At 38.2% G+C, this 14,477-nt stretch overlaps 1 pseudogene; it reads left to right on the top strand.

Annotated features, from left to right (window-relative positions):
* The first annotated feature begins 3,334 nt into the window (after window positions 1-3,334).
* On the top strand, window positions 3,335-8,996 carry LOC143617699 (myb-related protein 2-like; annotated as a pseudogene).
* Window positions 8,997-14,477: the final 5,481 nt, after the last annotated feature.

Raw genomic sequence — 14,477 nt, 5'->3', positions numbered from 1 at the left:
TGATGTTTGGGTCTATTGTTTAGTCACGTTCGGTTATTTCAGGGTTGTGCACTCGAGTTTCGTTTGCTTCGGGTTGCGGTCGTAATACCTTTCACTTATGTGTTTTCTTACCCAGTTGTTGTTGCTAAAGTATTAATTACTAAATCTACTTGACAATTGAAATTAAGATTGTTGCTCTACGATTCATGTAAGTCTAGGAAGCTTACTAATTTACTAGAAGTTAATATGATGTTTTTTTTCCTTGCACATTTTGATACTATGGATAGTAGGGTTTTTGTATATTTTTGGGCTAATACTTATGTATATGTATGATCATAGCAATAATGATTAAGTATGAATTTTGATCATCATTATGTGATGGAATTTGTGTTTGAGTGATCACTGTACATATTGTTTATTGCTTAGTTTTTGATTTAATATTATGAAAAGTTGTTCTTTAGTATAGTTTCCTTTAATAATTATATGTGTTTATATGACTATAAAATGGTTTGGGTTGCATAATTATATTAGCAACGACCCTCATGCAGTAATAGAACAATACAACTTTTATAGCTTGGGTGGCGTCATGATTATTGATTTTACAGAAACAAAGCCGACTGGATCGTTGAAGCTAACAATGCTGCATTTTGTTAACCAAGACGGATCCTGCTTTGATCATCATATCTTTCTCTTTGTACGTTCATAATTACTTTCCTACATTTTTTTGTATGAACCCTAAAATGCTATGGCTTCTTTCTCAGATTGTCTGTAAATTGTGTATGCAGGTTGTGTGTATGTGTAGTTTAATATTTTTGTTTTTAGAATGCTTTGATACAATATACCGTACGTATGTATCTGTCGCTTAGGTCCTTAGGAGTTAGGCGGTCTAGGTGTATTGTATTGTTAATGCTTCTTAGTTGTATCATTGCAGTCTTAGTAGTTTTGGTAGCTTGTTAATTATTTTTATTTAGTTGCAGTCTTAGAATCTTAATTGTTTTATTATTAGCACATATTTTCTAGACAGAGTCAGAATTTTGTGGAACTTTTTCAATAATTGAACTTGAACTTTATCGTATTGTTAGCATCTTAATTATTTTATTGTTAATATATACTTCTTTGGATTTGAGCTAAATGGTATATGAAGAATTTGTAGTTTGACCAAATAAGTCAAAGCTACTGGTCTTGGTCAGTTCTGATTAATAGTTATAACTAATAAACGGAAGTATTTAATTTTTAAGCCCATACTTAGGCATTTTTTTGCTTATTTGTTATATAAGTATAAACATTAATTAGTAATTAGTTATGTTTTTAACTTAACAAAATAAATACGTAATTGTCTTAATTCACTTTTTATGATAACGTCTTTTTATAAATTTCTCGTTTTATGTATCGTGATAACTTTTGGATATAGCGAATGTTAATACCATAATGATTCAAATCCATACCGATCGAATCCATACTACGCCTCACTTGAACACACATAATCCTCTACTAGGGGGGTTGAATGTATATAATTTAATAATAACGGATGGAATTAGCATATTAGACGCACACTTATATTACTAACTATTTTTTAATAGACATTAGTGCTTATGGCTATTTTAGTTACCTTACGCAACGCGTAGGTTTGCTTACTCTTTTTTAACATTTGAAAGTTTTTATCACAAACTAATAAATTAATATAAATTATAAAAATCAGTTGCCACGTGTTTATTTATCATGTTCTAATATGAATTTTTTTCAAAACCAAGTTTACCCGTCGCTAGATGGACTCTATACATGGACTTTTTAGTCATCTAATCTCTTGCCATTTTAAATAATGCTTAGATCGACGTGCTATACAAACCAAATTCCCGTTGTATCCCTCCACAACAAGCGACCGTCTTAAAAAGGTATCAAATTATTTGAGAAATATCTGGGAAAGCATTATTTCAATATTAATTAAATTATTTCATATTTATGAATATTTAGGTTTTCTGTTGTTTTTATTAGAATTTCTTTATAACATTTATTAGTGATTAAAATATAGTTAAGTGTATGTTGTTAGTTACGTGTATGCACGTTGTGTTTGTTGGTAAAATTGTTATTAATAGTGTTTCGATTATTTACAACTTACGATATTTATATTATTATTTTCGTTGTAATTATTAGTATTGGCATTATTAATATAACTGTTTTAAATATTATTATTGTTATTTGATTATGTGATGCTTATGACACACTAATGCTATTAATTCGAAAACTTTAGTTAAATGAAACCATAAAATAAATAAACTAATAACGAAACTAACAGATTACTCTACAGTATCACAATATGATTGAAAAGTTAACATAACCGAGTACCGTCTTGCAAATTATCATATGTTGACCTTAAACATTTCTCACTCTCTTTGTCTTATTTGCCTTATTGTTACTCAACCTCTACTAAGATCTCTTGCATTGACCTATAACGAACTATGATACAGTCACAAAGCGTACCAATGCCATCAAATTCATGTAGCATCTCCGCCCCAAACTGAGCTCATATCGACCAAATCTGTGTTGTGTTCCCGCCGCAACGCGCGGGCACACTTACTAGTCAGTTCCGATTTATATTTGATCTATGTAACTCATATATATTTCAGGGCCGGCCTATAGGGGTGGCGGGGTGGTCGACGGCCACAGGCCCGACACATCGTTAGGCCCGAATTTTTTTTTTCGAAATTATTTTTATTTTTATTAAAAACAATATGTATATTTAATGTTTAAACTTAATTACATGACCACTAGCTTGGTCTAGTGGCAAATGAATATTACTCTCAAACAAAACGTTATTGGTTCAAGTCTAATTTGATACATGTTTAATCCTTGTTTTAGATAAAAAAAATTTACACACCCAAATTATAACCAAGTAAACCTATATAAAAATTTAATTGTTTAAACTAACAAAATACTTTTTTATTAATTAAGGCTCAAAAAAAATTTCGCCTTTGGCCCAAAATTTTTTTTGCTTTCTCGAAGCCGGGCCTGATATATTTGAACTCCTCTTTACATAACGTATAGTTAGAAGAAAATGTAATGAACTACGAAAAAAAAGGCATAAAAAATAAAAGCGTTGATAATGGATTCCTTGCAATCTATGTAACAAAATCAGCGAATAAGGTTCGTTCACTTTACAACGGTTGTGAATCTATTCGGGTACATATTGTAAGATGTTAAACGCTTTGTTGTGCAAAGGAATTAGAACTTTGTCCAAGAATAGAAAGTCAGTGATGTGCATGATAAACCTAAAAAATGTGACATCTTATTCAAAGATTCTATGCTTCACTTCAAATGCTATATAATGGCATTGGTATAATATATAGGATACACACATAAGAAAATCAAGATTGAAGAGATAAAAATTACATGTGTTTGCATCTTTTTTGGGTACATGTTGAAGATGCAATATAGTCTATAAGAAAAGAACATCTATACATAAATATGCCCATTACACAAGAAAGACACATGTTTTTGCGAGGCGGGAGTGGTAATTCGGGAATTGTTCTTTCAAGTGATGCAAAACCTAGACTTAAATGGACACCAGACCTCCATGAACGGTTCATGGAGGCGGTCAACCAACTTGGCGGAGCAGATAGTAAGTGCTCGATCTTTCTTTTCTTTTTCTTCTCGTTTTTTAACCAACTTGTTAACTTATTTGTTGTAGAGGCTACCCCAAAATCAGTCTTGAAACTAATGGGGATTCAAGGACTTACATTGTACCACTTGAAGAGTCATCTCCAGGTAGATTACATACAAACCAAAGTTTTGTTAATAGTTTATCACGATTTTAAGGTGTTTATCCAATACACCCCCCTTCCAAGAGAAAATATTAAAGCATTCTATGAATTTTTGTTTGAAAAGCGCGATTTAAATATGTCTTAGAAATACAAATTATCATGCCACTGCAGTTTGCATGGTTAGAAGTTTAGAACACTTTCAAGTTAAAACAACTTAATTATTATCTGAATTTTTCTGTCATTTTTGTTTGACAGAAATACAGGCTTGGTAGAAATTTTAGTGGACGGGCTAATAACGGTGGAGGAAATAAAACTGGTAAGATATCTGAGCATGTAATAATATTTAATGTTACACAAAGTTTATTAGGAGAGATTAATTCATGATGATATAAATATGTGGGCTTTAGGTGTGTCCCCACAAGCAAGAGGCAGGATGAATGAAACAGATCTGTAGGGGTATGGTACTAAACCCGGTTTTACGACCCTAAATTTATTATGTTTGGCTTATTTTATTATGTGGACTAATACAATGTTATTGGGCTGAGGGGGTTTTGTGGAGGTAACCCTAACTGGGCTAGGCCCATTAGGGTACCATGATGGTGGCCATGAGGCTCCCTATATAAGGAGGTCTCCACCTCCTTATTAGGGGTTGGTCATTCTCAATAAGAGCCACCACCATATTTTTGTGTCTGTGAACAAGAGATCCTGGAGATTTCTTAGCGGTCACCTCCACACCCCCAAAAAGTCATTGCAGATCCCAACCAGCCGGAGAAGAAGATCAAGACGTGGTTCGTTCATCTCGAAATCCGTGGAAACATCGTCATGGATCAGGTCAGATTCATCTCGTGCTTCGACATTGGCGCCATCCGTGGGACGGCAATGAACCACGCTTCGCTTCTCGTCTCGGCCCTCCGATCTGTTCATCAATATCTCGGGTCTACGGTTTCTTCTTTCAGATATGTTCTATGGAAATCCAAAAATCCGTAGATCTAAAAAATACTTCCAGATCTGGAAATACACAGGAAGAAATACCACCGAACTTTTGGGAAAAACCCTTAGATCTGTGTTTTTTCTAAGTGAAATATACCAAATCTAGTTATGATTTTTTCAGATCTGGGTTCGTTTGAGCAACAGTCACACTTCATATTCATAGATCTATAAATCCTATTAGATCTGTTGGTTTTACATAAAACCTACCTGATGTGGATATTCAAAATCTCTAGATCGTGCGCGCCACCGCGGATCAAAATCGCTCCCTATGGATCAACTTCGGATTCCGCATGCGCGCTCCCGGCGATCACTCTACGCCACAGCGGGCCGCATGCGCGCTCCCGGCGATCACTACACGCCACAGCGGGCCGCATGCGCGCCCCCGGCGATCACTCTACGCCACAGCGGGTCGCATGCGCGCCCCCGGCGATCACTCTACGCCACAGCGGGTCGCATGCGCGCCCCCGGCGATCACTCTACGCCACAGCGCGCCCCCGGCGATCACTCTACGCCACAGCGGGTCGCATGCGCGCCCCCGGCGATCACTCTACGCCACAGCGGGTCGCATGCGCGCCCCCGGCGATCACTCTACGTCACAGCGGGTCGCATGCGCGCTCCCGGCGATCACTCTACGCCACAGCGGGTCGCATGCGCGCTCCCGGCGATCACTCTACGCCACAGCGGGTCGCATGCGCGCTCCCGGCGATCACTCTACGCCACAGCGGATCGCATGCGCGCTCCCGGCGATTACTCTACGCCACAGCTCACGCATATCACATGCTCATGAAGACAGCCAAAACCTATGCTCGTGGCGCATATCACATGCTCACGCATCACGCATGCTCACGCGTATCACGTATGCTCACGCATCACGTATGCTCACGCATCACGTATGCTCACGCATATCACATGCTCACGCATCTCATATGCTCACGCATCACATATGTTATTGGGCTTCACGTATGCTCATGCATATTAGATGCTCACGCATCATGCACGCTCACGCACCACATCTGCGCGTGAGAATAAAGGAGACATTGCGCAGGCCGCGCGTAAGCGACATAACAAATGAACAGTCTAATCCAAATCAGGATAAGAACAACCATGATTGTACTCACATGGCTACGCGCCATACTTAAAGGTTGGGAATCCTCATAATATCCCATATGGCTACGCGCCATACTTAAAGGTTAGGAATCCTCATAATATCCCATATGGCTACGCGCCATACTTAAAGGTTGGGAATCCTCATAATATCCCATATGGCTACGCGCCAAACTTAAAGGTTGGGAATCCTCATAAACCCATAGGCCACGCGCCAAGCTTAAAGGTTGGGCACACCTCATAATTTGCCCGAGGATGGGAACCATGCAATACATCCACTTTTAGTTGACATGTTTTTGCAGGTTCGGCTACGAGCCGCACAAACACCTATGACATCATTATTATTATCTGGCCATTTGTGCCTCCATTATTATTTTGAAAACAGGCCGGGATATTCATCCTGCGCGGAGGAGGCCCTTGTGGGCCAGTCATTATCATCATTTTATAGCTTGTAAGACGCCTCGCGCGTAAGCTTTTATTATTCTTATAGCTCGTAAGACGCCTCGCGCGCAAGCTTTTATTATTCTTATAGCTCGTAAGACGCCACGCGCGCAGGCTTCATTATTCTCATAGATCCGTAAGTCGCCTCGCTCGCAGGCTTCATTATTTTTACAGCTCGTAAGTCGCCTCACGCGCGCAAGCTTTATTATTCATATAGCTCGTAAGACGTCTCGCGCGCAAGCTTTTATTATTCTTATAGCTCGTAAGACGCCTCGCGCGCAAGCTTTTATTATTCTTATTGCTCGTAAGACGCCACGCGCGCAGGCTTCATTATTCTCATAGATCCGTAAGTCGCCTCGCGCACAGGCTTCATTATTTTTACAGCTCGTAAGTCGCCTCACGCGCGCAAGCTTTATTATTCATATAGCTCGTAAGACGCCTCGCGCGCAAGTTTTTATTATTCTTATAGCTCGTAAGACGCCTCGCGCGCAAGCTTTTATTATTCTTATAGCTCGTAAGACGCCTCGCGCGCAAGCTTTTATTATTCTTATAGCTCGTAAGACGCCACGCGCGCAGGCTTCATTATCCTCATAGATCCGTAAGTCGCCTCGCGCGCAGGCTTCATTATTTTTACAGCTCGTAAGTCGCCTCACGCGCGCAAGCTTTATTATTCATATAGCTCGTAAGACGCCTCGCGCGGAAGCTTTTATTATTTTTATAGCTCGTAAGACGCCTCGCGCGCAAGCTTTTATTATTCTTATAGCTCGTAAGACGCCACGCGCGCAGGCTTCATTATTCTCATAGATCCGTAAGTCGCCTCGCGCGCAGGCTTCATTATTTTTACAGCTCGTAAGTCGCCTCACGCGCGCAAGCTTTATTATTCATATAGCTCGTAAGACGCCTCGCGCGTAAGCTTTTATTATTCTTATAGCTCGTAAGACGCCTCGCGCGCAAGCTTTTATTATTCTTATTGCTCGTAAGACGCCACGCGCGCAGGCTTCATTATTCTCATAGATCCATAAGTCGCCTCGCGCGCAGGCTTCATTATTTTTACAGCTCGTAAGTCGCCTCACGCGCGCAAGCTTTATTATTCTTATAGCTCGTAAGTCGCCTCGCGCGCAAGCTTTTATTATCCTCATAGCTCATAAGTCGCCTAGCGCGCAAGCTTTATTATTCTCATAGCTCGTAAGTCGCCTCGCGCGCAGGCTTTTATTATTCGGCGTGCTATATCTTATTCATGCTAGTGCACCATCATTATCATAAAAACCACAACACGTCACCATCATGAAGAAAACCTCCCAAAACTCAAAGACAATAAAGATAAGGCCGAAGAAAAGGGAAAAAACCGCCTCACGCCCTAACACACCTCATAAAGTCCAGCGCTCCACCTAAACACTTGCGCGCCCAGGAGCAACGCTGGACTTGGGGGGCTTGTAGGGGTATGGTACTAAACCCGGTTTTACGACCCTAAATTTATTATGTTTGGCTTATTTTATTATATGGACTAATACAATGTTATTGGGCTGAGGGGGTTTTGTGGAGGTAACCCTAACTGGGCTAGGCCCATTAGGGTACCATGATGGTGGCCATGAGGCTCCCTATATAAGGAGGTCTCCACCTCCTTATTAGGGGTTGGTCATTCTCAATAAGAGCCACCACCATATTTTTGTGTCTGTGAACAAGAGATCCTAGAGATTTCTTAGCGGTCACCTACACACCCCCAAAAAGTCATTGCAGATCCCAACCAGCCGGAGAAGAAGATCAAGACGTGGTTCGTTCATCTCGAAATCCGTGGAAACATCGTCATGGATCAGGTCAGATTCATCTCGTGCTTCGACAAGATCAATATCATATGATCACTTCAAGTGCTGGACCTCAAACAAACAAGTACTTATTGTTATCAATTTTAAATATCAGTTCTTCTAAAATACTTGATCTAATGAAAACTTATTCATACAGAAACATACAAATAAACGAAGCACTACATATGCAAATTGAAGTTCAGAGAAGGTTGCATGAGCACCTTGAGGTATAATCATGCATTCGCAGCATTTTGCATTAATCTCATCGCTAACGTGGAGGTGGAAATTTCAATCCCCATAGTTATAAATGGAAAAATGCAGTTTATTTGATCTCTAACCGATTAAACTCATGAAGTTAAATAAATTAGCTTAAAGGAAAATAGGTTGAAATGCCCCAATAGTGTTTTTCATGCCTAAAACATACAAAATTATTAATAATATGATGTTTTATAGCACTTTATTTATAAATGGAATGGAATAGGTACAAAGACGCTTACAACTCAGAATAGAAGCACAAGGCAAGTACTTGCAACAAGTTCTTGAAAAAGCACAGGAAATTGTTGGAAGGCAAAACTTAGGTGAAGTGGGACCAGAAGCCACATACCACCTTAGTTCTGCATTTTCAGGAATGAATTATTTGTCAAACCAACCAACAAATTGTTCAACTGACAGTTGTGTGACATACTATGAAGGCAAACAAATGGATCAAGAGATGACGGGCTTGAACTACTTACGTGGTGATAGTAACGCGCATTTGAAGCCAAATAAGGACAATTGCGAGCCAGAAAACGCATGTGATTTTAATCTGGAAATATCACAAAAGTTTCGGTTGCCAAATTTTGAACAGAAGCTAGACCTAAATGCCCATAATGGGTATGATCCTGCTTCTAGAAAACAATTTGATCTGAATGGAATTAGCTGACGATTACAAAAACAGTCCACAAAATTGATTATTATTATATGCATACATCGTTTTGATTATTGTCTACTTATATAAAAGGTAAAAATGTATTACACATGAATTACATGAAAGCCAATTACTCTAATTACTTTCGTCACAAAATTTCCAACATTCCAAAGTCTAAACGCACACGCACACTCGTTATTATGTGAAGTGGTGACACGTAGTTCACAATCTCGCTAAGTTTGACCTCAACATTTATTATAACGATTGGTGTTAACATATGACACAACATTAAACGAGCTTGATTGCAATCCCATTCAGTCAACAAGAAAAAAGCTTGAACTATAAGAGATGGAAATAATCATTGAACTATGGGTATGTATATTGTTAAAATAGATTGGTATATATACATACCTTGTAAATGAATTATTGCCTTATTTTTTTTTTCTATCAAGATGTTCCTTTTTAGACAAAAAATAGATTCAACCAAGCCACATATGTGCTCATATATGTTTCTAAAGACAAAGATGAAACATCATTTTTAACATGATAATCGTTGATTGACATATTATATTTATGTAATTAAGGTTGTAGAATGAAATGCACTAGCTAGTGGAGTTGTTGGTGTTGGTTACCAATAGGGTTGTTCTAGTGTAATAATCGTTGATCGACGTTATTTTCATGTTGTACAGATTCAACGTATTGTCGTATCGTATTTATTTGTTGATACTACTAGTTATCAATTTTGTTTTATAAGGCTATGAGTAATTTGAAAAGAAATTGGTTACTGAGTAACATGTCTAAAGTATAAGTCGTTGGTCGGATTGATTAAAATTGAGTAATATTTCTTTCATGTAGCTATGAAATTTGGTTTACGTCTGTTATCAACTTTCTTTATTATATATAGCAATAGAAATATACAATTCATACATAATTGGAATATAGAATCATTGTATGACTTTGTGTATGATGTATTAGATATAAACAGTTCGCAATTCATAACATTATGTTCGACTTCTACATCAAACTTTATTGTTTTATCTAAGGCTAATTTCTCCACAATAATACAAACAAAAACACCATACCCTTGTGTTGATAACACCTTTAGCAAATTCTATAGTTGGGGTTAAACAAAAGGTTACACATGAGGCACAATTTGTGCGTGCAAAAGTACACGAGTTTTGAGCATGTAGAACACACATTTACTCATTTATTTATGGAGTTAGAGTGCGATACACAACTTTGGGGTCGCTTACGACATGACTATCTTCTTGATTTTTTTTCCCTCATATGACTATATATGTATAACATAACCAGAAGAATGATTACTTTTATGAATTTCTCTTAAAATTGTTGTTGCATAAATCAACAAAAAAAAAATTGTGAATATTCACACCAATGGATCATCATAAGCCAAGTAGCCAAGTGATGTGTTCGATTATTACTTGCGCGTATATGGAAGCAAGTTTTCTCTTCATTCCTTTTTAAACGGTCTTGCAATTAAGATTCTTATACCAAGAGAAACAGAATAGAAAGGTTTTGACTGCAGATCCTCTTTCCATCCATCTTATAAATAATTGTGTAGCCTGAATAAGTACCTAACTTATTGTTGGAGAAAAAGGCCATTAATGAAATATGTACCTTGTTAAGTTGTTCATTGTTTTATATTTCTTTAACCATTCAAACAAATCCATTCACAAAGCATCCTTTTCTTATGCAGTATCTAGTTCCAGGTTTCTGATGCTCAAGTATCTTTGTAAATAACCTCAATATAGAAAATCGAATTCACTTAAAAGGAGAAGGATCAAAGTTTACTCAATATTTTTAATGCATTACATTCCTAAATCATATTATTAAAATAACATGTTGTAACTGGAATAATGTAGCTTTTGTTATATCACCCACACACAAATTGCTTATAAAATAAAAGGTATATCGGGTCAACAGTACATTACCCCGTGTTACCAACCAACCTATTTAGCCACACGCCGGTAAAAGTGATGTACATAAAATAAAATTTAAATGACTAACTCACACATCCTTTAAACCTACTACTAAATCTACACAAATGTCTACAACAATTCGAGGAGGACACAATTACGACACATGATGCTTCTAGGCTACAAGCCCTTGGCTATATATGTCAAATGGAACTTAAGTGGAAGAAAGAATACTAATTTTGGATCAAGCTACATTAAACAAAAAGAACCAGTTAAGCCAGAGAATCTATCTGGATGTATTATAATAGTTTCAGTTTCGATATTTGAACAAAAGTTAGGCCTTGATGCCCGTGATCAAAATGATACATACTTCAAGTAGAGAATAATTTGAGCCGGATGGGCTTAGCTGGTAATGACAATATTGAGTCAATTATATTGCATAGCTAGATTTTTAGATAAAAATTGCAGGGATATGATTGTAAAAATCGCGCCTAGGCTTCGATTACTCAACGAGTAATCCCCGAGTACCCCGAGTCCTGTCTAGGTCTAGTGCTTTGCTAGTCATCCCGAGTACTCGCAACTTCCAAGTCGACCAAGGTGGTAGCGCCTAGTGAAAATTAAGGGGAACTTTTCATAATGTCCCATTAATGGAGACATATTCCATTTTTGTCCCCATAAAAAAAAGTTTTCAAAGCTGTCCCATACAAACACGTCTTTGATGACGTGTTAGACCTCAACGCGTCTTTCACGACCTGTTGGCCTCCAAACCGCATCTTTCACGACCTATTAGCCTCTAACGCGTCTTTTACGACATGTTAGCCATATTAATTGTTTTTTAATATTACATTATTATAATTAATTTTACTCATATTCGGTTTTTTAATAACTTGTAATGCATAAAGATTTATAAATTTCCAAATATACCATTAAGGCGTGCTTATTTTTATCTATATGTTGGCATAAACTTTACATTAAACGAGCTTGGTCAAATTTTATTAAACATTTCGATATCAATTTGACACTCGATTTTAAGTAAAATTTATGACAACATGTAGAAAAAATAAACCTGCCTCGGCGACATTTTCAAAACTACATATAAATTTATATATTACAAGTTATAAAAGAAAAACCAAATATTGATAAAATTAATTATAATAATGTAATATTAGAAAAAAACAATTAATATGCCAAACATGTCGTGAAAGACGTGTTAGATGCTAACAGCCTAACATGTCGTGAAAAACGCGCGTTGGAGTCTAGCATGTCGTGAAGACGTGTTTGGTGGCCAAACAGGTCGTGAAAGACGTAACGAGGTCTAACTCGTCGTTAAAGACGTGTTTGAAAGAGGCATTTCTGAAAATTTTTATTTATGTAGACAAAATAGAATCACTCCATTAATGGAACATTTTATAAAGTTTCCCCATAAATAATTGTTATGTCGTATGTTAGACCATAGTTGTCAATAATGAATAGCGGTAAATAGCGACCGCTATTTCATATTTAGCGATAAAGGAGTAGAAAATTTTTAAGCAAATAATTAGGCTTTATATTCACAAAATAAGCTTTTACGGTGGAACTTGTAGAAGGTGCAGCTGTTTGGTCGATAAACAAGCCTTGAAAATAGGTTTCTACAATTTTTTATATTAAAAAATAAAATAAAAATTAAAAAAAAAACCTAAATACCGCTATAATCACGCTAAATGACCGATATTTAGTATATAGCGGTCTATAGCCGCATCGCTACATAACGCGCTATAGCGCCCGCTATCATCGCTATTGACAACTATGTGGTAGACACTATCACCTAAATGAATAAATTCTAGAACAAATTGACACGTATCCTTGCTAAACAAGGCTATGGTTTATTCGCATTTGTCGCAAGGTCAACAAGCTACCTGTGTTTATGTAAGAGTGACCCCTTGCTTCCAAAATCATGCATGTTCAATGCATAACTTTTCTCCTCGTCTGTTATCTAATTAGTATAACTACGAATTTTAATATCACAAAAAAAATATGTTATTTTTGTTTTTTATATATAACAAACATAAATGAACACACTTAAATAAACATAAATGAAGAAACACTAATCGGCCCCGGGCAGATTACGGATAACCTGGGGGTCAAATAGATGTTTCCCACGAGGGGTTAGACCCAGCAAAGATGGTTCTTCTGATAACCTGCAAAACAGACACCGTGAGCTCGTCACTGAGAAGGGGGGGTTCCTCCTTGTGACCACCATCCGGCGTGAGAATCAGACTAGATTGCTCTTGAATATAAATATATATTAAGAGATTGCTAGAGCAGATATCAGGTATATTATGTAAGATACAAGATTGTATATGATGATAAGATGATAAGATGAGATGATCATACCATTTGGGGTATTTATAGCCGAAGGTAGGTTTCCAAGAAGGTGTAGCCGGCTGAATAGTATTCCTGTTCTACCAACTGTGGCCTACGCACGTGCCATGCTGGTAGTTGGTGGGTAGGCAGCGGCTGTCAGTGACCAGGCCTTCTGTGTACTATTCATTTTCCACCAACTGCCGGCTATGCACGTGGTATGACAGGAGTTGGTGAGTAGGCAGCGGCTAATAGTGACATATAGTACAAGAGCATGCTGCTCGCCATACTGTTTATCAATGAGCTGTCGTATCTTTGGTCAGATCTTTTGCCCATACCTCGTCAGGTACAGTACAAAAGATCTTCCAGTATCGTACGGACTGGCTTATTTGGGCGAGAGTATTCCCCCTCCCGCCTTTGTGCGGGATTGTTCCCGGCTTTGCTCATTCCTTCAGGTGACAACTGAATTATTGAGAGCTAAGTGCCTTGTGCGTGTAGCCTTGCTGCGCGGGTGGCCTTCCCTGATGGCTTGTATCCGCAGCTGCGGGAACAGGCGGAGTACACCATTGGGAGGCATTTCCTGCGGGAACAACTTGTGTACTGCGCGTAAGGACGTCACGTCTCTGAGCATGGTGGGTCCTGCGGATCCAGTTGGTTTCTGCGCAGACGTCTCTCTTCAAGGTAAGTCTTGCGGGTCCAACTGGGCTCTGCTGGGACCTACCTCTTCAAGTCCTCCCAGTCCAATGTTCTTCTCATGAATGTTTAATAAAGTGAGGTGAACTTTTGGACTTAAGCAAAGGGTTTTGAAAAGGGTTTAGTTTTAAGGTTTTCCATGGGGATTCTTCCCGCGGAAGTCCTTATGTCACTTGCAGAAATTCCCGACTTTCCTGCTTGATCTTTGGGTATGATGCGGGTAGGTCTGTAACCTCCTCGCAAGTCAGGAGCGTTGAGTCCCACTTGTGTGGATTCTCCATGAGGTTTTGGTAGTTTTGAACATAGTGATCAATTATGTTAAAACCACCAATTCCATCCTGGAGCTTTAAACAATGTAGTTCTCGACGTTCCCGCTATGCGGGGATGTTATTTCCGTTTCCGCAAGCATTGCCTAGAAGATCCTTCTTGGTTTCAATTCCCTGCGGAGCGCTAGGTATGTGAAGGGTTTTGCCTTAACACTGTACCCGCGCTCTTCTTACGGTTACTTTACTTCCAAGGTATTCCT

The sequence above is a fragment of the Bidens hawaiensis genome, unplaced genomic scaffold (assembly GCF_021521415.1).
Source record: "Bidens hawaiensis isolate Kalapana, Puna unplaced genomic scaffold, B.hawaiensis_p1.1 tig00057023_1, whole genome shotgun sequence".
Taxonomy (NCBI): Eukaryota; Viridiplantae; Streptophyta; class Magnoliopsida; order Asterales; family Asteraceae; genus Bidens; species Bidens hawaiensis.
This window is presented reverse-complemented; position numbering and strand designations above follow the sequence as displayed.